This window comes from Tursiops truncatus, chromosome 21 (genome assembly GCF_011762595.2).
Source record: "Tursiops truncatus isolate mTurTru1 chromosome 21, mTurTru1.mat.Y, whole genome shotgun sequence".
In the NCBI taxonomy this organism is placed as follows: domain Eukaryota; kingdom Metazoa; phylum Chordata; class Mammalia; order Artiodactyla; family Delphinidae; genus Tursiops; species Tursiops truncatus.
This window is the reverse complement of record NC_047054.1, coordinates 21,368,307-21,392,147: the sequence shown is the minus strand read 5'-3', so window position 1 is coordinate 21,392,147 and position 23,841 is coordinate 21,368,307. Positions and strand designations below refer to the sequence as shown.

The 23,841-nt window shown below is 42.0% G+C and overlaps 1 long non-coding RNA gene across 1 annotated transcript in view; it reads right to left on the bottom strand.

The window, feature by feature from the left end:
• Positions 1-23,841, bottom strand: part of LOC109547676 (uncharacterized) — a 161,916-nt gene that overhangs the window by 45,874 nt on the left and 92,201 nt on the right. The window contains exon 6 of the long non-coding RNA XR_012328868.1: positions 4,100-4,146. This is a non-coding gene — a long non-coding RNA (uncharacterized lncRNA). The remainder of the gene's footprint in view (positions 1-4,099; positions 4,147-23,841) is intronic.

Sequence of the window (23,841 nt, the reverse complement as noted above, 5' to 3'; positions counted from 1 at the left end):
AAGAGCTTGACTTGGCTGCACATGTGTTTTTAATGTTACGTGTGACACAACAGAAGTACACGTAAAGGGGGAGCACCTTCTGCCGCGTTACCTAAGGGTGATGGTTGTTTTGAGGAAAAGCACCTGTATGACTGAGTTGTTAGTTGAATTGGATGCTTTTTCTGTGGAACATCATTTTTTACTTGGAAAAAATGACTTACAGGCAAATGACAGTTATTCAGACTTGGAGATCTGGCATGTTCTCAGAAATGAAAGAAGTGAAACTGTCACTTCAAGAAAAACTGACAGCGTTTGTTGCCAGTGATAAAATTTGACCTTTCAAGTGAAAATTGAACTTTGGAAAACTTGTTCCTGGCACCTTGAGCTTCACAGCATCCCAATTCTTAACAACTTTTCTGAAGAGATCAAAGTTGATATTAATCATTGTGACTTTCAGGTGGTGGGTAATAGTGTGCTGACATTGGCATGGGTTAGTAAACCAGTATTTTCAGATGACTACAAAGTCATGCATGGGTCAGAGATTCATTCAAAGTGCAAGAGAGACTTTTTTTAAAGATTTTAAAATATTTTAAAAAGAGATTAAAAAGAAGTTTTAATGTAACAGAGTATGGAACCTTCATGGATATGGTGTCAGAGTCCACACTGCAACATTCATCAAGAAAAATACCCCCAATTCTCTGAAAAGAATACTCTTTCCTTTTCAAGTACACATCTGCATGAAGCTGGATTTTCTTCATATACTTCAATCTGAACAACATATCACAGCAGAATGAATGCAGAAGCAGTTATTAAATTCTTTCCTTAAACCAGACATTAAAAAGACCTGCAAAAATGCATAATGCTACTCTTTTTTATTTTGCTTAAGAAAATATAATCATTTTTCATAAAAATATTTGTTAACATGTAATGGCTTTATTATTTTAAGTGAATATGTTTAAAATTCCCTGTTTTAATTTCTAATGTTAATCTTTATATAATCCTCATAAACAAAAGCTTTTCTGGGTCCTCAATGAGTTCTAAGAATGTAAATGGGTCCTGAGACCACTGTTCCAGAAGATGTAGAAGCATGGCAGGAAAGAAAGAGCATGACCTTTGGAACACAGTGCTGCTTTTTGATTCTGGAATTTCCACTTACTAGCTGTTGATTTTTGCCTACTTAGTTAAACTCTCTAATCCTTGGCTTCATCTTGTGTTGAAGTAGGGATAAGAATACTTGCTTTCTGTTTCCTAAAGATAAGAATTTATGAGGAAAGTCTTGAGAAGAAACGTGAAATGTAGTAAGCAATTTAAAGGTTGAACTCCTTTCTCCTTTTTCTTCTTTAGACCCAAATAGAAAGGTCAAGATCACTCAGTAAGTCCTTTCTGCACACGTCAATAGACCTGGATGTTTAAGAATAGTTGGCTCCACTAAGAGTGAGCCAAAAGCAATCAAATTAGAAAACAAAATCAAAAAATTCATGGAGGACCCCAAACCATGGGCACATCTGCTCCCTAGAGCACTCACAGATGGTCTCCAAGATCAGCTGAGTGATTTGCCCCCAGCCTGGTCTTTCCAGTCTCAGCTTGCCTTCTGATTGGGATCGCATCTTGTCCTTGAGTCTCTGTCTCAAATTGACCAGGTCTTCCACAAGCCCCAGTCTGCCTTCTGGACATGACACTTGATCTGATCACTCCAACTTTCAGCAGCTCTGTCCACAGGTCCCCACTATGCTGGATCTACCAGTAATGGAATATCTCATCCCTGCTGGACCCCAGGCTAGCACCACTCCAAACAGGACCCTCTCCTAAAATTCCCCTAGGATGAGAGCTCAAACCTCTATCTTCCAGTCTTTTGTTTCAAAATAGAATTTTAGTGCTGAGGAAGTTGAACTTGTGCTGTGTCTTTGCAGCTGCTCATCCACAGGAATAAGCAAAGGACTTCCAGGCAAGACTTCAGGCTCCATTCAGAAAATCCACCAAGATCCCATTAATGACGGGATCATGTGCATAATTGTGAGTGTATCTTGTAGAAAGCTTGATCATTGGTGAGGATGTTCTGGCTCCTCTTTGCTCCCTGGGGAAAGGGATTATTTCCATTTTCATAATCCAGAGGAATGCTCAAATGCATTAGCTTTTAGACTAATGGTCAGGGTTTCCTGGAAATTCTTTTCCATAGCTGCAAGGTAGTCTGGATTCCAGACATTTTACATCTGATCAAATGGAGTGAATCGCTACCCTGGGAATATTTTAATGTGCCTGCTTATTCACCATGGAAGTAAAGAGCTTTAATCTGCAAAATGCAGAGGGCATGAGCATAGGAATAAAAGCAGTGATGAAGAAGAGTGAGAAGTTGTGGAAGAGGGAAGGACAGAAAAGGCCAGAGGGAAGGGATGTCTCTCAATCCAGAGTAAGGAACACAGTCAAGAGTTGTATGGGGCTCTTAAAGTGTCTCTCTGTTGATGAAGTTTTGGCTATCACATATTCACTACTATATAGACGCTCTTAGTAATGCAAGTTTACATGACCAGTGTAGCCTGCCTTTTTTGCATCATTCCAAATTTGACAATATCCAGGGTAAATTTGACGAAAGGATGTCTCTGAGATGAGAAGCCAACTTTCTAGCCACAGACTCTTACCATGGTCTGCCATCAACCCCCATGATCATTTTATTTCTCACGCCCCGGTTGTCTCATCTATAAAACTGGAGTGTTTAACCTACCCGCTGCTGTCAACCCTGCTAGTCACAGTCATCAAAAATCAATGACCGCCGTTTTGAAGTTAAAAGTTTCAGGGTGATGGTTTAGAAAACCATGTTGTTCAGTTTCACCACAAGAAACTGTCAGGGCCCAGACAGGATAACAAGTCTTATCCCTGCCTCCTGAGTTCCTCTCTCTGTCTCCTGCACAGGCTGGTAGCTTAGGTTAGTAGCTGTCAAATCCTAAAGAATTTCCTCTTTAAAAAAATATATTCTTTACTCTTGGCATCTGAAAAAATAATCCCCACATTTTTCTTAACAAGAGCCACCTCTGGAAACTGCTTCCCAAGACTGCCCCACCTCAGTGATGACATCTTAATCCAACCTTTTTGCAATATCAGAAACCGGGGTGTCTTCCTGGACCCTTAGAACTCTCTCATCTCCCAGCATCTAGCATTGTGTCAGCACATAGGAAGCTCACCTGTTCTCTGTCTCTTTTTTTCTCTCCATACGCACACACACATGTACACACACACACACGTGCGTGCGCACACACACACACCCTTAAATTCTATCTTCCTCAAGACTTTTGCCTGAACTTACTGTCTTCCTCCGCACTTTGCTGCATGTTTCTACTCTTTCTGTCCTAACTGCAAAATAAAACTATATTTTTATATCCAATACCACTTTTCTCTGAATGTGTTGTTCTTTTTCCAAAGCCAGCTGTCTCTCGAGTACTGGTCCTGGGTTCGTGTGCAGTCTCTGAAGATGTCTTATCCACAGAAAACAAACTCTTCTGCTTTTGAACAAAACTAATTCTCAGAAACACAGTGTCCTATTGGTAAGATTTTTTAAATTCCTCATTAGCTCTTGGAGTTGTGCTAATTCCTTGAATTTTTCCTCAACCTCCACCTAAGAAAAATGCTTAATTCCCCATTTAAGAGAGACACCCGGGCTTCCCTGGTGGCACAGTGGTTGGGAGTCCGCCTGCCGATGCAGGGGACGTGGGTTCGTGCCCCAGTCCGGGAAGATCCCACATGCCGCGGAGTGGCTGGGCCTGTGAGCCATGGCCGCTGAGCCTGCGCGTCCAGAGCCTGTGCTCCGCAGCGGGAGAGGCCACGGCAGTGAGAGGCCCGTGTACCGCAAAAAAAAAAAAAAAGAGAGAGAGAGAGACACCCATTTAAAATACCCGCTCATTGATTAAATGCCTCAAGGCTTCTATGGTAAAAATTCTGATTCCAACCCTTTGATCAGGGTTTACTTATGTTTCACTGAGAATCCTAGGCCAGGAGGAACCTTGCCTGGGGGAAGGGGAGGAGGCTTTTGAACAGCTCACACTAGCAGTAGAGACCACAATGGATCCATCTTTTGTATATTCATCCTGTATATTACTACTGTTCAGTCTAGTATAAGAAATTGACTTACCTTAGGTATTCGACTGCTAAAGCTCATGGTCAGGTGCCTCTGAGAATCTGTGGATAAAGCACAAGAACCCTAAAAACTCACTCTTGCTGCTTCTCCCTTGTTGGTTCCAGATGCCAGTTACTGTGTCAGATTGCCCTTACCCTTAGGGGTAATCTCCCTAAACAGCACTTAGATCCCTCCCTACTAGCTGAGAAATGCAGAAATTGGAAGGAGAAACAGGACAGTGATTTCAAATAATTTAATTAAGAATCTGGTTCTGATACTTGCTGCAGGACTTTGGGCAAATTGCTTAATTTCTCTGTGTCTCAGTTTCTCCATATGGGATTAAGGACATCCTCCTCATAGAAGAAGCAGTAATTCATGCCTGCTATTATTAATATTATTACCAACATTAACAACAGTAATAACTGCAGCAATACCTTGAAGTAGCCAATGTCATTGTGGATGTTAGCAATCTACACCAAAATCAAGAGCCTCTGCTAATGCTGCAGTATCACTCTCTCCATAGAGTACAAAGTCCGGGGAAAACGTAGATACTCTTGCCTTTATCATTGGAGACTCTCCATCGAGCTAGTGTTCCATTATCAGCCCAAGTACTACCTACCCAAATGTTATCAAGCATGACAGATGGCAGGGTTTGTAATTAACGTGCCCATATACAATCAAGATTAGATTCCTGAGAGACGCAATGCAAGACATAGTCAATCAGATATCTGCATTTTATCCTGCCTAAGATTTTGTCCCAGAACTTTGCTGGTTTTTGTAGACTGCTGAGTTGGGCTGGGCCTGAAGAAACCTCAAGGCCCTTTTTCCCCTCCTGTCTTGTGTTTTAGGCCAGAGTCAGCCCAAACTCCAGTTTTCATTCTCTGGATGTCACTCCTCCTATTAGTCATCCAGAGCAAAGGCACACATACTTACCCTTGAACTAGGAAGAGCAAAAAGAAGAAATTATGAGACAATCAGGGAATTTTAAATATTGACTGAGTAATGGGTGATATGAAGGAATTATTGTTAATTTGGAGGGAGATTATGACAGTGGTATGTGTTTACTTATTTTTAAAGAATTCTTATCTTTTAGCAATGGTTACTGAAATAAGGCTAAAATGATATTATATTGAGATTTCTTCAAAATAAACCTGAGGGTGGGGAGGATATGGTTGATGTGGGTAAATTATTTTATAGTTACTCTTATTCTAATTTTGCATGTTTGAAAGTTTCCATACTAAAAAATTAATAAGGTTGATATATAAAAGTCAATAGTTTTCCTATTTGCCAGCAATGAATAAATAGAATTTGAAATTAAGAACACAATATCATTTATATTAGCACCCCCCAAAATGAAATACTTATGTAAAGTCTAACAAGGTATGTACAAGATCTATATGAGGAAAACTACAAAACCCTGATGAACAATATCAAAGAGGAACTAAGTAAATGAGGAGGTATTCCACATTCATGGATAGGAAGATTCAATACTGTCAAGATGTTAGTTCTTTCTAACTTTATCTATAATTTCAATGCAATCCCAATCAAAATCCCAACAAGTAATTGTAGATATTGACAAACTGATTCTAAACTTTATACAGAAAGACAAAAAACTCAGCATAGTCAACGTAACACTGAAGGAGAAGAACAAAGTTGGAGGACTGACACTACCTGACTTCAAGACTTACTATAAAGCTACAATAATCAAGATAGTGTGGTACTGGTGAAAGTATAGACAAATAGATCAATGGAACAGAATAGAGAGCCCAGAAATTGACCCATATAAATACAGTCAACTGATCTTTGACAAAGGAGCAAACGCAACACAATGGAGCAAAAGTAGTCTCTTCAACAAGTGGTGCTGGAACAGCGCGACATCCACATGCAAAAAAATGAATCCAGATACAGACCTTCCATCCACCCATTATAAAAATCAATTCAAGATGGATCACAGATCAAAATGGAAACACAAAACTATAAAACTCCTACAAGGTAACATAGGAGAAAATCTAGATGAGCTTAGGTTTGGCAATGAATATTTAAATACAACACCAAAGTCAAAATTCATGAAAGAAATAATCAATAAACTGAATTTTATTAAAAATTAAACACCCACTCTGAAAAAGACAATGTCAAAGGAATGAGAAGACTGGGAGAAAATATTTGCAAAAGATCCATCTGTTTCTAGACTGTTATCCAAAATATATAAAAAACTCTTGAAATTCAACAATATGAAAACAAACAACCCTATTAAAAAATGGGCCAAAGACTTTAACAGACACCTCACCAAAGAAGATATACACATGGGATATAAGCATATAAAAAGATGTTCCACATCACATGTCATCAAAGAAATGTAAATCAAAACAACAGTGATAGACTGTTAGAATGACCAAAATCTGTAACACTGTCACTGGAACAGTGACAACATCAAATGCTGGCAAGGAGCAAGAGGAACGCTCATTCATGGCTAGTGGTAATGCATAATGGTGTGAAGAAACTGTTGGAAGACAGTTTGATTGTTCCTTAGAAAACTAAATGTACTCTTCATATGATCCAGCAATGGCACTCTTTGGATCTTTGGTTTTTACCCCAAGGAGCTGAACATGTATGTGTCCACTCACAAACTTGCACATGGATGTTTATAGCAGCTTTATCCACAACTTCCAGAACTTGGAAGCAACCAAGATGTCCTTCAGTAGGTGACGGGATTAAACTGTGGTACATCCAGACAATGAAGTATTATTCAAGGCTAAAAAGAAATGAGCTCTCAAGTCATGAAAAAACATGGAGGAAACTTAAACGCATTTTACTAAGTGAAAGAAGCCAATCTGAATAGGCTACACACTGTATGACTCCAACTATATGATATTCTGAAAAAGGCAAAACTATGGAGACAGTAAAAAGATCAGTGGTTGCCAGGGCTTAAGGGGTGATGACACATAGGCAGAGCACAGAGGATTTCAGGGCAGTGTGAAAATACTCTGTGTGATACCATAATGATGGGTACATGTCATCATACATTTGTGCAGTCCTAGAATGTACAACATCAAGAGTGAATCATAATGTAAACTATGGACTTTGGGTGATTATGATGTAACAAATGTAACACTGGTGGAGATGTTCATAATGGGAGAGGCAGGGGCTATATGTGAAATTGCTATACTTTTCTCTTAGTGTCGCTGTGAATCTTAAACTGCTCTAAAAAATGTCTGAATTTTTTTAAAAAATCAAGTTAATAAGGAATAAATAAGTGAAAATAGTTGTATGGACTTATTTTCCCATTATAAGAACGCTAACTATTCATTGAAAACTTTTTCAAATATTTCAGTATAAAAAATACTGTAGTAAAAACACCTTGAAAACTTACAGAGATAAATATTATCAACTCATGTTTTCCTACTGAAATGGCACAAATGCTGGTGAGTTGATGAGCCATGCTTCTTTTCCAAGCTTAGCTTCCAGATCTCATAGAATTGGGGGAGAAAGAGATACTTGTAACATGCAATGAAGATGAGGATTTGATGTCCAGTTATTCTAGAATAGGCTAAAAATTATACAGCTAAACTTGTTCAATGGGAAATTAATCCAGTTGTAGTTTTCCAAAGTAGGACATTTTGGTTTTATTTTCTTGGGAGGAAAGAGTTGGCATTTCATTCATGCAGGACCAAAAAGAAAAGGAACACTACTGTATTTATCAATTTGAATAAAAACCAGTCCAATGTAGGTAAGTCATAGTTATGAGGACAGGAATAGGCAACTGTTATCTTAAAAGTCCAGCTTCAAAAATCTCCTGGAATGCTCAGAAAATGTCAGCACAAATTAAGTATCAACATCAGGAGTATGTTACGTTAAGCCCTTAGAATTAGCAAATATTTAATTAGTTCCCAAAGAGCCTCACATTTCTTCCTAACCTGTACCACAAACAAAAGTGAGAACTAGTTTAAGTTAAACAGAGATTTGGATTATTATCAGATTACACCACTCTGGATAAATTAACCTATTTAATTTCATGTTCTTTAAATGAGTAGAATCAAAGACTTACTTTGATCAAAAGAAGGGGTAGCATTTAAGGGGTAGCTGAGAGACTTAAAAGGAGATAGAGGACCTATACTAAATAAAAGGAGATAGAGGACCTATACTAAATACTGACTTCTGTAATCTGTCCCCTCTCATTTTAAAATTTGATTACTGACCACTTTGCCTAGAAAATGAGCTCACTATCCTTTATAGTTTGTGCTAAAGCAAAAGGGAGAACTAAGATTTTTGCTCTTCCTTTCTTCTTATTCTTTTCCTACTCCCCTCCTCATGTCCCAGTGGCTGCTTTTTTTTTTTTGATCATCAGAGAACAGAATCTATTTTTATTAAGTTTTTTAAAAATTAATTAATTAATTAATTTTCTCTTTGGCTGCGTTTGGTTTTCGTTGCTGCGCGCGGGCTTTCTCTAGTTGTGGCAAGCGGGGGCTACTCTTCGTTGCAGTGCACGGGCTTCTCATTGCGGTGGCTTCTCTTGTGACAGAGCACGGGCTCTAGGTGCGCGGGCTTCAGTAATTGTGGCACGCAGGCTCAGCAGTTGTGGTTTGCGGGCTTAGTTGCTCCGCAGCATGTGGGATCTTCCCAGACCAGGGATCAAACACGTGTCCCCTGCATTGGCAGGCAGATTCTCAACCACTGCACCACCAGCGAAGCCTTATTTTTATTGTTTTAAAACATACTTCCTACCTACTCTCTGGATAATTTTTTTTTTTTTTTTTTTTGCCCATTTTGAGCTGGCTAGACACAAGGTTTTGTTCCCCTACCTTTGTAAGGATTTTAAAATCAATATTAAAATTTGAGGGGGAAAAAGCAAGGTAAAACAGTTGCCAAACTTTTGTTCAGAGAATACAATCATCCAGTCAAAGCATAATTTTCAAAGGGTTGAAAAAGATGACTTTCATACAACTATAAAATGAAGATGTGCAAGAGATTTTATTCAACTTATTGACTAATGAGGGAAGCAGTAACATGTTAAAACCAGTTAAATCCTAGCAGTGCTAGGATTGGCTTTCTATTGACTGATCTAATTTATATCTTTGTAAGGACAGATATCAACTTGTAAATTTTGGCTGAGTAGAGATGTAAATAATTTCTCCCTAGTGGAATAGATAACCCCAAACATTACATTTAAACTTAACTGAACATGAACCAGCTTTATAGCTAACCCAGCAATTTATTGAATCGCCTATGTATACGCAGCTTTCCAAATGCCCTTTGGACCGGTTTTAACATGTTTACCGGTTGACATTTTGTTTCTTACGTATCAGCATGTCACATTCAGACTAAATCTAGGGAAGAATAATCATTCCTAAGTAGTCTACCAGTAACTGTATTTTTTTATCTAGTTATGCTACCTTTCAAATACATGTAGAGGAGGATAATAATATTTGCTATTACGATCACTGCAATATGCTGCAGCGATCGAGAGCATTGGTTCTGGAGTCCAAACCACCTATACTATTTAGTAGCCATAGGATCCTGAACAAAAATTACTTAACTTCTTTGGACCTCATTTACTATATCAATAAAATGGGGCCTGTAATAATACCATCTCATAGGGTTATTGCAAATATTAGGGGAGATTATAATGTAAAATGCCTAGAACAATACTTAGCATATAGTAAGCACTCGATAAATCATACTGACTAGTGGAGTTGTCTTGAAGCTAGGTTCTAGTTACTAGAAATTATTTTACATACAATGGCTCCATGGGAGAACTCAGTCACCACCCAGAAAGAAGATGCTTATTGTTCATGTTGCCTGGAGCCAGACCCTCTGCTGTCACAGACTTTGGTCAGAAACAGGCCTCCTGTCTGTTTCATGCATTGGCTTTGAATCTTTGCCAGGACTTTCAGGAAAACAGAAAACGGATTTGTAGCATTTATGAAACTTAAGCCTTATCTGAGTTCCCAGGGCTGGTTTGTCACATGGAAATGAGCTGTTGGTCGCTTTATCCCCTTGATTTCGCCTCCAAGGATCTGGTTCAGGGCACTGCTATTTCCACATATTAAAACTTGGTGAGGATTCTCTGGTGTCTTCGTTTTCTTTGTAACTCGGGGTGACGTACTTGTTTGCCAGCACTTCCAAGCACTGCATTGTCATTCCATCTTAGTGGCAAGAACAGCGAGCTTGGCAAAACATTCTGAAAGCTAAACTTTGAAAATCATTTGTTTGTCAGGTAAATGGGTGGGTTTCTTTTTGTATCCTGGATTGGTTTTTTGTTTTATTTGTTTTGTTTCTCCGTTTGGAACCAAATAAGGTCTAAGATGGAAACAAAGAATTGGAAAACCTCTCCATGTAGGACTGTGGGATTGAGTGAAAGGAAGAGATTGTGCTCTTATTCCTAATGTGACCATGAAAGAGAAATCTCACTGTACCTCAATGTTTACTCCTCTTTAAATCCAGTGCTCATCACTCTTACTATCTTACTCCCCTCCCACCCCCTGAGCCCCCGTCAAAGTCTCCAAAGGGAGGAACGAGATGACACATGGGAGAATGCCTTGCAGTCCTCCTCTGGCACCCACGTGGATCGTAAATGTGAGACGGCAGACTGTAGAAAGCACAAGGATAAGGCTCATATCTGAAGTACCACTTTGAGGAAGAAAAAACTTCACCAAGTGAACGGGGAGTATCCTGTGTGAAAGTCAGATTTATCCCGTGATGACAACATACCCAGCAAGGACAAACACTCCTGAGCGCACATAACACTGATCCAGACTAGCTCAGCTTATATGTTGCAGACTTTGGTTTTGTGGCTGCCGCAACTTCAGATTCTGCCCTTCGTCTCTCTCGTCACCTGGCACAAGCAGCATCAGTAGCTTCTGTGGCAAAATGATCAACATGCTTCATGTTTGGACCATTAGCAAAGCTTTGTAATTTTTTCAATCTGTTTTGACTTCAAAGCAACATCTCAAGTTAGCTTGTTCTTATCAGACCTGAAAAAATTCATTTCAACGGCATTCATTTCACACTCAAATAATCATAGACTTTTAAAATTGCTATGTGTTGTCACCTGTATGACTTTTATGCCAATTTTATTATTTTAACCCTGTTAATACATAGGACAATCTACCTTATGACAATCTCAGGAGTGCATTTGAGCAAAAAGGAGAGACGGCTTTCACTAGGTTTGTGTTATGAATGATACACTAGCATGACTGAAATATACGGCAATTTCTCTGAATACAGTGTAGAATGGAAATCCACACAACCAGCTCTCAGTAGTGGATCACCCAAATTCTGAAATGGTGCTTTTTTTTTTTAAGGTGGTAAAATGGTTTGAACTAGTAACCGATTTTTGCTCCCCCGGCATTTCCTTCTTCCTTTTGGCCTGTCCCTGTCCAGTCAGCTTGGCATTTCTACACACATGGCCTCAGGGCAGGTGTGAGAAAGCAGACAGCAGAGAACAGAGAAAAGAGGAGTCACCTGAGGGCATTTGAGTCACAACAGCCAAGGGCTTCAGGGAGCCAGAAAGGACAGATGTGCACAAGCAATGGATTTGGAAGAATATTGTTGAGGTAGTGTCTCAGCCTGGAAACTGGACAGGCACTCCCTGGGCTACAGGAAGGAGGGAAGTTGAGCAGATGTAATGAGAGTTTAGGTGCTTCTATACCTCTTGTGCTCTGTCCCTGGCAAACCAAGCCTCCCGTAGGTGGGTTGTGAGGGGCAGGGATGAAAATCTCCGATAGGTTTGGGATGATACTGGGAATTAGTAAAGCCCTGTGCCCTTTCCTGGGTAGAACCCTAGAGAGGAGGCAAGTCCAAGAGAATGTGATGTACCTGGACCAATGCGGCCAGAGCATCTCACCAAGTATCCAGCATGGAGGTAGAGTCAATGTGAAGGACCCGGCAGGGGTGACTCAGTGTTGACCTGCAGGTACTGATGAGATGATGATGATGTTGAAGATCTGTCTCAGCATGACCTGCCATCGGCCAGGCCTTGGCACTCCACCATTGCCATGGAACTCAAGCCTTATTCCAGGAAATGAAGGGAATGCTGAATTTATTGTGACATTTTTCTGATACCCCAGCAGAATTAAATCTTTAAAAAGTTACATGGAGTTCTATAAAATAAACATATTTCTTGAACACTGAGATGGTACACTGACCTCTGTAACTGGCCCAATTATATTTTCATCTTTTCCTCAATTGTACTGCCTTCCCTCCCCCAAGTACCAAATACCCTCATAGTCTCTCCTGTTAAAATTTTTATATTAGAGGAGGAATTGCTAGATCCTTACACCAAGATAAAAGTGAATGATAAAATTTAAAGTATTACCTCACCCAGAGATATTTTCACTTTGGCAAGGATTCAAAATTTAGGTCACAGGAGAAAATCCATAATTGTGGGATGCCAGCTCTCCATTAAATGGCAGGAAGATGGTTTCCTAGGAGGATCTATCTCTTTCCAGGGTTCCAAGGTCACCCTGAAGCTTGACTCTCACCTGTTAAACTCTTCTTAGAGAGCAAAAGCAGTGTTTCTCAACTTTTTTTTTTCATTATCACTCCTCCTAAGGAGCCATTTTAGACATTTTTTTCTAGTTTCTTCCTTGAAATTTTCACACTGCAGAAACATTATTAAGAGCTATTCTTAATGTAGTTTATGAATACCTGTGCTTTACATATAAAAAGGCTAAGAGGTTTCTTTTGCTCTCCCACAAATCAATTTTTGCTCTATTGGGGGACATACAGGCTTCATGGAAAATTCACTCTGAGTCAGTGCAAGGCTGGGACCATAGAATGATGATCAATGAAAGGGGCCTACTGCCCTCCTCACTGTCCCCACCTCCACCATCATTCTCCAGCTTTGAAATGACTCAGGCTGCACATAAGAAAGACGAAAAACTTTCTCATACTATGAGTACTCACTGCCTCAGGAGATGCAATGAATATATTCCTGGGAAGTTGAGGAAGAGCTGGTTTTTATTCTTTGAACTTGTTAAAAACTAATCCATGTTTGAGGCTGGGCCAATGGAATTTGAAGCACCTGACTCACACCAAAGTGTTCCTATAAACAGTGAGCCAACCCAAATCCTTTTAAAATGGTATCCTCTGGCCTTGGTGAACCCTTCCAACAATTGCCTTTTGTAACAGTAGCATGATAGGGTACGTTGTTTGAGGAGCACTCATAATGGCTGTGTATACACACACTGTAATTATAAGAAGCATAATAATATCTCATGTTTATATTGCTTGCTTTCATCTTAGTGAATCCCAAAGCATTTTACACATTATATCATTATTAATAAAATAGATAAATACGTTAATGAAAGCATTCCTCTTTCTAAATGTATGTACTATATAATAGACTGAATTCACAAGTCTATACTATGAAAAATGTGAGCAATCTGATTAGCACTTGTAAAAGAGTTGAACTTTCCCGTAGTCAGTATGGTACCTGCACTGGCGCAATCTAACATGCTTTTGACAGTCTACTCCTCCATCTGTTTCCATCGGATGGTGGCCAAGCCCAACAGTGGTGAATTCTTTAGTTCATTTGTTAGTTCATTCATTCATCCATGCGTTCACTGAATGTCTGCCCCAGGTGAGCTTCTGTCTTGTACCAATGATTATAGAAGGTGCTGGTTTTCCTTGGCAAGAGGTAGCGAGTCAGGGATGATCTTAAGGCAAAGAAGACGCAGGGCATGGAAAATGTGAAGCTTCCTTCCTGGCACTCACTTTGGGGTGTGACACACATGCCTGAAGTTTAAAGCTTTTGTGTCTCCATTAAATTAAACCAAAGTCACAGCGTTTTCTCATCCTGCTTGACACCCCAAAGAATCCTGCAGCCCCCTGACAAAAACAGGCAACTGCTCAGCGTCTCAGCAACATGCCAGAGGCTGCTTTTCCTCTGAGAGTCACATGTTGCTCCCACAGAGGAAGAGGTGGCCTGAACTGCCTGGCAGCCCCTACTCAAGCTCCAGCTCTCTCTTTCCAGGGAATGTACTGGCTTGTTCCGTTCACACCTGCCGGTCTTACTCAGCTGAGTCTGGGTGTGTCCAAGGAGTCCCAGGCAAGCCTTCGGAGGAGACAGGCTGGTGTTGGTGCTGTCTCTGCAGGCAGGTACGCCCGGGAATGTGGGCAGCGGCGGGCTGCCTCTGCAGCAGGATTGAGGCTGGAAGACATCTGGAGCCAGAGATGTGTTTTCCACCAACCTGCAAATGCCTGAAGTTCACCATAACAGGCTCCACTGAGTCTTTAAAGAAACTCAAATGCTCTCAAGAAAGGGCCTGAGCCTCTTACCTCCCAATGTCTTGCTGAGGGCCAGAGAGGATCCACACAATGGAGGGAGAGCATCAAGAGAGCAAAGGCAAAAGCTGCCAACACTTGCTAGAGTTGAATTCTGCCAGTCTCACTGGTCCCTGGGGAATTCCTCCTGGCAGCCACCATGTATGCGGTGCCCACGTGCTTGCCTGCCTGGATGGTCCCAGCCGAAAACATTCAGGCTGCTTCAGGATGTGCTGGCTTTGCACAAGAACCGGGAGAGAGGAGTGTCTGTCCTTTCCTTGAGAAACGTTTTGTCCTGGTGGAAGCATGGCTCTAATACCCTAATGTTACTGCCTTTTTTTTTTTTTTTTGAGACAGTGGTAATTTTACCTTCACTGAGTCTCAGAAAACAACTTGAAAATGAAAAGAGAATATATAACTTCTCTCAAATGGGGGGCTGGACAAATGAGGGTCTTTCTTGCTCTAAAATCTTAGGTAGTGTGGTTGCCTAAACCCTGTTTACAAACACTCTCACCCATGTCCTCACGATGCTGAGAGCAGGGCCACCTTCATGGGCATTCGACGTGTGCAGTCACATGGGGGCCTGTGCTCAGAAAGGCCTCACACTCGGTTTCATATTCTGCAGTCGCCATCTTGGAATTCTTATTTTTTGAACAAGGGACCTCACATTTCCATTTCGCACTGGGCCCTGCAAATTACGTAACCGATTCTGCCTGAGAGGATGCACCTGAGACATTCTTTCCTCTGGGAAGCCTTTACTGGGCCCCCAAGAGAGAGTTGGCTGCCCCTCTGGGCCCATTAGAAACCTGAGTTTTTCCTCTAATGAGCTTCTCAGGCCACTGGCCAGTCGCCTCGTAGACTGTCAGTCCTCTGAGGCTTTCCTCTCCTGGCATCTACAACACCTAGCACAGTATCTGGCACTATGCACATAACAGACTTCGGTAGGTATTTCTGGAATGAATTGCAATGTACAATGTATTTCTAGCAAGTGCTAATGTAGTTGTTAAATACATTTATGAATTTTACAGATATTTGTTAACCTTCACCATGTGTTGGACTCTGGGGAGGTAACTGGAATAGTAGAGAGAGCAACAAACAAAGCCCCTGACATGGAACTTGCCCTCAAATGTGGAGACAGGTCATTACTAAGAATCTGAAAAATACACAATTACAAATTGTGCTGATTTCTCTAAGGAAAAAAAACAACTGAGTAGAATCAAAGAGAACAATGGCTTCTCTCTAAGAGCTGGAAGCTAAGTAAGGCCTGAGGGAGTGGGTCATGGTGCCTCAAGTAGCCAGACACGTCCAGAAAGGGAACAATCTATGATGAGACCTTGAGGTTAGAGAGAACTCACACCCCCCGTTCAGGAACAGAAAGAAGGCCAGTGCGGAGCGAGCTTGCTGGGCACAGGGATACCGGCGAGAGACGAGGAGACAGGCAGGGCCCGGATCTTGTAGGAATTTGGATTTTATTCAAAATGCAGTGAGGAGCCTTTGAAGAGTTTTATGCGTTAGAGTAACATAACCCAATTGGTCTTTTCAAGAGGATTTCTTCAGCGGCACAGAGTAAATAACTTGGATGTGAAATAATAATAATAACAATGATAAAAGAATGGATGTAGAGCGAGCTAAGAGGGGGCTACCGCAGTAATACAGGGAAAGATAATAAGAGCTTGGGCTAGGGGGCCGTGGAGGTAAGAAGAGGGAGTGTTTGTGAGATATTCTGAAATATAATTTGGTTATTGATGAATATGGGGAATGAGGGCGAAGGAGATGATCTGAATGACACCCGGGTTTCAGGCTTGAGTAACCGGATGGATGGAGGGCTGTTTGTTGAGACAGTCGATATGGAGAAAAGAACATATCTGAGGTCAGAGTAGAGGGTGGGAGTCAGGCGTTCAGATCTGAGTAGTTGGAAGACCGAACGGTGTCAGAGTTACAAGGGTGCCATGAGTAGTTTTCTGGTATGACAGACATAAAAACTGGGAAATCTGATTGTTCCACATGTACAGGGCTGTTTCTCCCAGAGCCAGAATAAGCCTGGGAACCAGGGTGGGGAGTGGGAATGACGCCCCTCACTAGGACATGTAATGACCCACTTCAAATACTTCGCTCCTATTCTTGGTAGCTACACCCTTCTCTGAGAAAGAAGGCCTCCCAGGAGGTTCCGCTGGATTCAGAGTAGACACTGCCATCTGTCCCTGTTGTTTACTGCTAAGAAACCAGTGGAAGTGGTCTGGAAGCAGCCAGCTCAGGAAGGAAATCGTGAGCTCTCCCTCCACTCTGCAAAAAAGGGGGCTGGGAGGGGAAATGTCCTCCACGTGGACTGGCCACCAGAGGAAGAGAACTGTTTGCAGAGCCCACGGAGGCAGTCTGGTTTCTGAGAAGGCCAAGACTGAAGGGCAAGCTCAGTGACGTAACTGAAGGTGTTGTGGAGTTTCCTGGACTTCAGGGGGTATGTGGATGGCTTGGAGGGGAGGGCTGGGGTGGAATTTTGGTTCAGAATGGGAGACAGTGTGGGGATGAGGGCTGAGCTGCTAATGACTGCAGGGATGCCAGGCTTGGATGTACAGCCGTGATTAAATTAAAGAGGAATGTGAAGCACGGTGTCCTTGAGGAAATGGATAGGCAGTCGGTGTTTGCTGTGACCCCAAATATGTCACTGAGTGGTATGGAAATTCCAGAACCTCTGCTCCCTCGGGCAGTGATAGAGTTGGAATGCAGAGCTAACAGTCCTGGATTGGGGCTGGTCTCAAATTGCGGGCTGGTCTTGAGCCCATGTGAACTTATCTGGGGAATTCTGACCCATCTGGATTTATACTTCTAATGTCAGGAAACCTTGGATGCAATAACATTCTGGGATTAGCTGGGATTGATACGTGATATGTTATTTGTGTCACTTGATAACCTCTGCTCCAGTCTCCCATATAAACTAAAACTCATGACAATGCCTCCTATGAGAGTTGCTGTCTCCACCCAGGGTGGACACCAAGGCTGTCTATCTTGTGTTCTTATAAGTTGCTGTTGGCAGGGAAGTGATCCTATTGTCCCCCTTTTAAATGACCTTTCTGTATTAAAGGCTATGTGGTGAATAGTGGACAATCCAGTGTTACCAAGCAATTACAACTTCCACCTCGTATTTGAGGTTGGAGAGAGAACAGAACGTATTTTAAGATTCACTTCCAAGTAGATGAAAATGGTTCCTCCATTGCTCCCTTTCTTTTCTTTTTCTTTCTTCTATTCTTTCCAATGGTCAAAATGAGATGTGGTGGCCTGGATGAGAGATTCATTCACACATTCCCTATTTTATCTCTTCATCACACAATTTAGTCTGCTGGGACTGTGCATTTGGAAATATGGAAACTGTGAATTCCCTTGTTTTTCCTATGAGATCATAAAAGGTGGGGAGGAGGGAACTAAACATTTAAAGTGGACCCATTTTATTGTTTAGAAAAATAACAGTGGAATGGTTTCCACTTATATCTGACATATCTATTATCTACTAGGCATTGGAATTACAATTACAAGCCAGATAAACCTTCCCTCCAAGAGTTTACTGTACAGCTGGATAAAAGAGAGTTATTACACATTACGGCAGCACCCAGGTAGGACACCTAGCCTAGTCTTTGGGGTCCAAAACAATAACATCTAAACTAAGTACTGTATGTTGAACAGAAGCTGACCAGGGAAGGTTGGTAGGAAGAAGAGAACATCCCAGGAGAAGCAACAACGTGTATAAAGGCCTGGGAAGGAGCCAGAATGGGTGCTCAGGAAGCGGGATTTGTCCCTGAAAGCTGGGACGTAGAGTACAGTGAGGATGCCAGAGGGAAAGGAGTTTGGAGAAGGAAACCAGATCCTGCAGACCTAAGATGGGTGGGTGAGATATGACTTTCCTGAGGGAACTGGGAAACCACCAAGTCATGTGACAACAGTCAGATAACAAGCAGAGGGAATTAAGAGACTCAGGCCTGACAGAGGCAGACCACTGAGAGGCTGTGCCTGTGAGCTAGGTCCCTGGCTAGCTCAAAATTTTAGTCATGCACCCTTGTCTAAAAGTTTTTGAGCATGGACTCCAAAATATGACTACTTACCTATAAGTGATAGAGAGGCAAGTTGATATTTTAACCATATAAAATAAATGATATTATGTATATTTCAAACATATGTATATTTAAACATATGTTATGTGTACCTTGAACATATATAATACGACTTCAGACAATGAGATGAAATATAGAAAAATAGAAGTTCTAATCATTTCCAGTCCTCCTGCAGTGAATTCTCTACTGCACCCCCTGTGTCACTCTAGCCCACTCTGGAGACCACTGGCTGAGGCCAGTCTGAGCCTGAGATTCTGATGCTAAGGCTGCAGTAGAACTTGGGACTGTGCTGATGCACACCCAGGGCCCTGGACTAGACCACAATTTCGGAGTATTTGAATTCTATTCTCAAAAATTCTGATGCAAATGTTTCCATTCCTTTGGAAAAGTCAACACTTAGGCTACTTTCAGCACTGAGAAAGATGCAAACAGCACCATTTCTTACCAAAGCAAAGATAATTTTCACAAAATTTTAATTTTTTCTTCCTTTTTAAAAGTGACATTTTTATGTTACTGATTAAAATATAATCGTGGAGGACTGTGGGGGAGGGGGGACATCTCTCCTTGGCTTAGTTGAATTTCTAACAAGTCTTGCTAATTTTGACTTGATGGTCTGTTAGGCTGCTGATGGCAGAAGGCTTGCATTCATCTAACTTAGAGCCCTGGATTATGAAGGTGGTGCTCGGTGGGGCAGGACCTGTGCCGGCATGGTGACGTGGGCGGTCTCTGGGAAGGCTCTAGCAATACCCGGGGGATACATGTGTAAAGAAACTGTGTTTGAACACAGATATTGCTGCGGGGATGGTTCCCTAGAAAGTAACTCTCAGAGCAGAGTGCATCTAAGAAGTCAGCAAATAAATACATATGAAGCACTTCACGCGGGCTCTGGGGGAGCAGAGCTGTTCTCTCCTTGAACTTTACCTGCCTCTTTCTTTGGCAGAGCGGCCTCCTCCTGCTCTCGCTGCATCTCCTCATGGTCTTACTCAGATGCCAAGACAAAAGTTTGCTCCTTGAGCAGGAATGCTGGGCAGGAGGTGACAAAAAGTTCATCGCGACTTTCGCTCGTTTAGGGAAATCATTTGCAGAATTTTTCCTTCCACAAGACAGATGCTCTCTCCCCAACCAAATCCCCAAAGCTAACAGATGCATATTTATGAGGAAATGTAACTATGGCATCTGTGAAGGCACATTTCCATATCTAAATATTTATTGGGACAGAGGGATGTGGTGGAAACAGCAGAGTGAAAGGAACAATTAAATGTTACAGGAATTACAATTTTTAAAAAAATCACTCTTTTTGGTTGTATTATATGTTAGCAACTTTCAGGTCTTGACTTTTATAGATAGAGATTTTTATAGAGACACATGGGACATTTCCATGTTTGAGATGCACGTTCTAGAAATTGTAGGAAGACACAGTTTTATGGGAGGCGTGGAGGCACTAAAGTCATCACCTAGCCTAGAGATCAAGAGAAGATAAAGCTACACAACAACTCAGCAGATGCACCCAAGGAAATCAAATAATGAGAAGGCTCTAAAGCCTAGTCATAAAATAATAATTTATCTTGAAAATAAAAGAGTGGTTTCTCTAGACAAGTACCGCATTTCTTTTGTCTCCTTCATGCCGACATGTTTCTATTCTATTTACTCTGAGAAAAATAAATTTTGAAAAATGCTCTCCCCAGATCATTTACTCTCTCTTTTTTACTATTTGGTTTGTTTTTTTCTTTTTAAAAAGATTAGACACTAGAAATCAAAGTTACTTTTTTTTTTTTTTTTTGGCCAGACAGATAAAGGGCTAAGCTAAAGGGCATCCTCATCACTAGGGCTGGGAAGGCTCCAGGGGGTGGTGAGAGGGTGGGGATGGAGGACAGTGTCTTGATCCAGAAGGAGGTTCCAGGTGGAGCAGAAACAAGACTGATGTGCTTGGTGGGAGCTGCCTGCATGGAACTAATTGTTTAATGGGTACTGAGAAGTCACCTCACACGCTCATGGGAAGGGAAGAGAAGGTGAGACCCGCACGATGAGCCCACTTCATTCTCTCACAAACACATTCATTTGACAAAAATTTATTTAGCACCATTGTTTGCAGGGTGCTCTTCTTGGAGCTGGGGATACAGCAGTGAAAGAAGTCCCTGTACTTGAGGGTTTCACAACCTACAGAGGAAGATAAATAATAGATCATCGGGTAAGTGCCAAAGTGAAAAGTAGAGTTGACAGGAGGGAAAGAGAGAGAGGCCTGAAGCGGGTGAGGCTGCGCCCTCCCCTCTGGGTGAGGAGCCCAGCCTGGCTTCTATATCCAGAGGTGCAAAGGATGCAGGGGATGCTGAGTATGACCACCATGCCTGAAGCTCCAGAGGCAAAGGCCCCTGATTCTGGAAGGAGGCTGTAGTCTGACATTGTCCCAGAAAGGAACTAGACGCCCTCTCACTGCTTCTCTGTCCACAATAAAATGCAGAGGCTGAGAGGGACCAGGAGAAGGCACAGTTTATGGCATTTCAACCTGAAGTGAAGTATTTCCCATTATCTTAACAAAGTCAGGATGTACAATGCCTATTCACTTGTTTGTTTGTGTTTATTCAGTAAATGTTTACACTTACAGCTCCTATGCACCAGTTTTTTAAAAGAACTTAACTCTTTTCTAAATGAACTAAGTGCAGACATAAAAATATTATATTTACAAACTGATTACCATTAGAGCAAATGCTAAAGAAATACAAGCACCTAGGACCAATTTGTTACCCTTAGCAACAATTCTTAACCTGTTAAAAATCGTTGTTTAATCCAATCCTGGTCATACTCAGGCCCCAGATAAAACTAGTTTACTGACTGTCTTTGACTTCTTTTCAGCTCAAAAATCTTCCTTTGAAGTCTTCTATATTTTGGCATTTCGGTCAGAGTTTTTTTTTTTTTCCCAGCAACACCAGCATCATCAGGGAACTTGTTAGACATGCAGAGACTCAGGCCTGCTCCGGAGCACATTTTAACAAGATCCCCGAGTGATTCGTGCACGTACTAAAATTTAAGAAGCACTGCTATAGACTATATCTAGTCCTGCTCTAACAGGAAAGCCTCTCTCTGAATCTTGCAAGATAGGCCACATTTGTCCTTTGGAACTTCCACTTGAAAGACTCACCACCTCTATTCCCTGAAGACCTAACCTCTGCTAGAGTCCCTCTCTCTGTCCTGTCCCAGGGGCTCAGAGGTCTTCATGGCAAGCCCTGCCCCTCTCCGAGTGTCAGCACACACTTTCCAACTCTAGATTCCCCACACCCAGCAAGGAGTGGGGTAGAAGGTGGCTAACCTCCATGCTCAGGTCACGATGGTGGCACTATTGTGACAATGGAGTGGATGCCTTATGTTAGAAGGTCCCACCTGCAGCCTGTTCCTTTCCTCTTGACTCAAGTCCCTAGAATCTCGTGTGTTCCAGGCCCCTCTCTCTCCGCTTGGTTGGGGACTCCTTGGCTCCATTTGGACTCCACCCACTGTCTACCTCCCTGAATTGCTGCCGAATGCATGTCTAGGGCCTTTGGCCCGTTTACAAATGCAATCGTGGCAGAGAAACAGGCGCTGGTGAAGCAGTCAGGCTGAAGTAACTGCAGCAGATCCCTTCCGGAAATTTGCTAATCTCATGATCTTGAATCCTTGCCAAGCAGCCCCTGGCCAGCTCCCTCCTCCAAGATCCTCCTCCTTGCTACCCAAGGCTATTGTTATACTCAGCATCAACAGTCCCTGTGCTAAAAAAAAAAAAAAAAACTAAGAAGAAGCATATTATAGACATAGGATCACACACGTTATCTGGCACATGCCCAGCTTCCTTCCCCAGGTCAGCTGAGATCATTTTTTTCCTCTCTTATCAGGCATTCCGCCTCACTGTACTCACAGATTATCTGTTTGTGCATTGAAATGTTTTTCTTCTTAACAACCTGATCAGATTTCTAAAAGTTGTTCATATGTTTAAAGGGGAGAAAAAAAAGAAAGAATCTAAGAGCTCCAATCCAAAGACTGGGATTTTTAAAAAATGTTTAAAGGGATCACACGTTTCCCCCACTGAATAGCTTAAAGCGCTTCAAGCAGATAGAAAATTATTTCCTCAGTCTCTCTGATAGGATCCTATCTGAGTTATGGGATGTAGCTTGGGTAGTGAACTCATCATATTTGCAGTGAATCTACTGGGTAGGGACCCATGAGAAAAAATAATGATGTGTCTTGCAGATGACACATATAATGGTTATCTCAACATGGCTATGTACTTAGGTGGTATAAACTTGGCATGTAACTAGTCCTTCACACGTGAAAGCCATGTAAACTTGCAGCCTTGGAGTCAAAGCTCCTTTTATGTGGAGATTAAGCTACTGAGTGGTGACTGGCAAGGGCCCCTGGGTCTGGTTGGCTGTTTTTGTGAAAATGTAAATAAAAATTCTATAGTATGCTTTTCATATCACATTACATGAAAAAATGGCAACATTCGTATGTCACACTGATGTCACCCAGAGGTAATCCGGAGCCCAAACAAGACTGCTTCCAATGGAGATGACCAGCTGTGGGTCTCTAGCCACCCAGGCACGCTTGGTCACCTGGCAATGGGGGCTACTCTCTATCTCGGGACACACTCTTGGGAAGCACTTGTATCTACAGCACAAATGCTACCAAGTGCCACCTGAGGGCAACTTCCTACCCCTGCCACTACTGTATTCAGTGCTATCTCTCCATCCAGTTTTCGGATACTGTGCAGTTCCTCTGCCTGTCGTTCCTTCCTCTTCTCCCCATGGCCATTGCTTATGCCTAGTTATGGGAAGATCTTGGAGTAACAGTGTTGTTCCTACTTTTGAAGGCTGGAACACACTCACAGATGATGACCAGGCATGTGCGTGGAGGGCGCCCAGTGGCAACACTTGCTGTTCAAGGGGCCGGACAAGTTCTTAATTAGGAAGCTCAGCGGTAATAACCTCCTCTGAGGTCAAGTTAGAGCCTATCACAGTCATGGTCACTTTGCCCAACATTTTTGCGTGCTGAAGAGACTTCCCAGTCCTGCCACGCTAGTTCAGGGGATACTTCCAGGACAAACACATTTTATAAAACACAGGATGCCCCATTAAATTTGAATTTCAGAAACACAAATAACTGTTCAGTACAAGTATGTCCCATGTAAATTCCAAATCTGATGGAGTCTTGTGGTTTTATTTGCTATCCTGCAGCCCTACTTTCATGGTTATTGTGAGGATTCTCTGGGATAACACACATGAAAAGCTTAACACAGGGCCCGACATGCACCATAGCTGCACGATTGAGATCAGCCAGTCTGCCCCAAGAGAGGATAGGGAGGAAGGGCCGGTCCTCCTGTTGGACACCCATCTGCTCTCTGCTTTGTTTGGGTACCAATCCCCAGGTGGG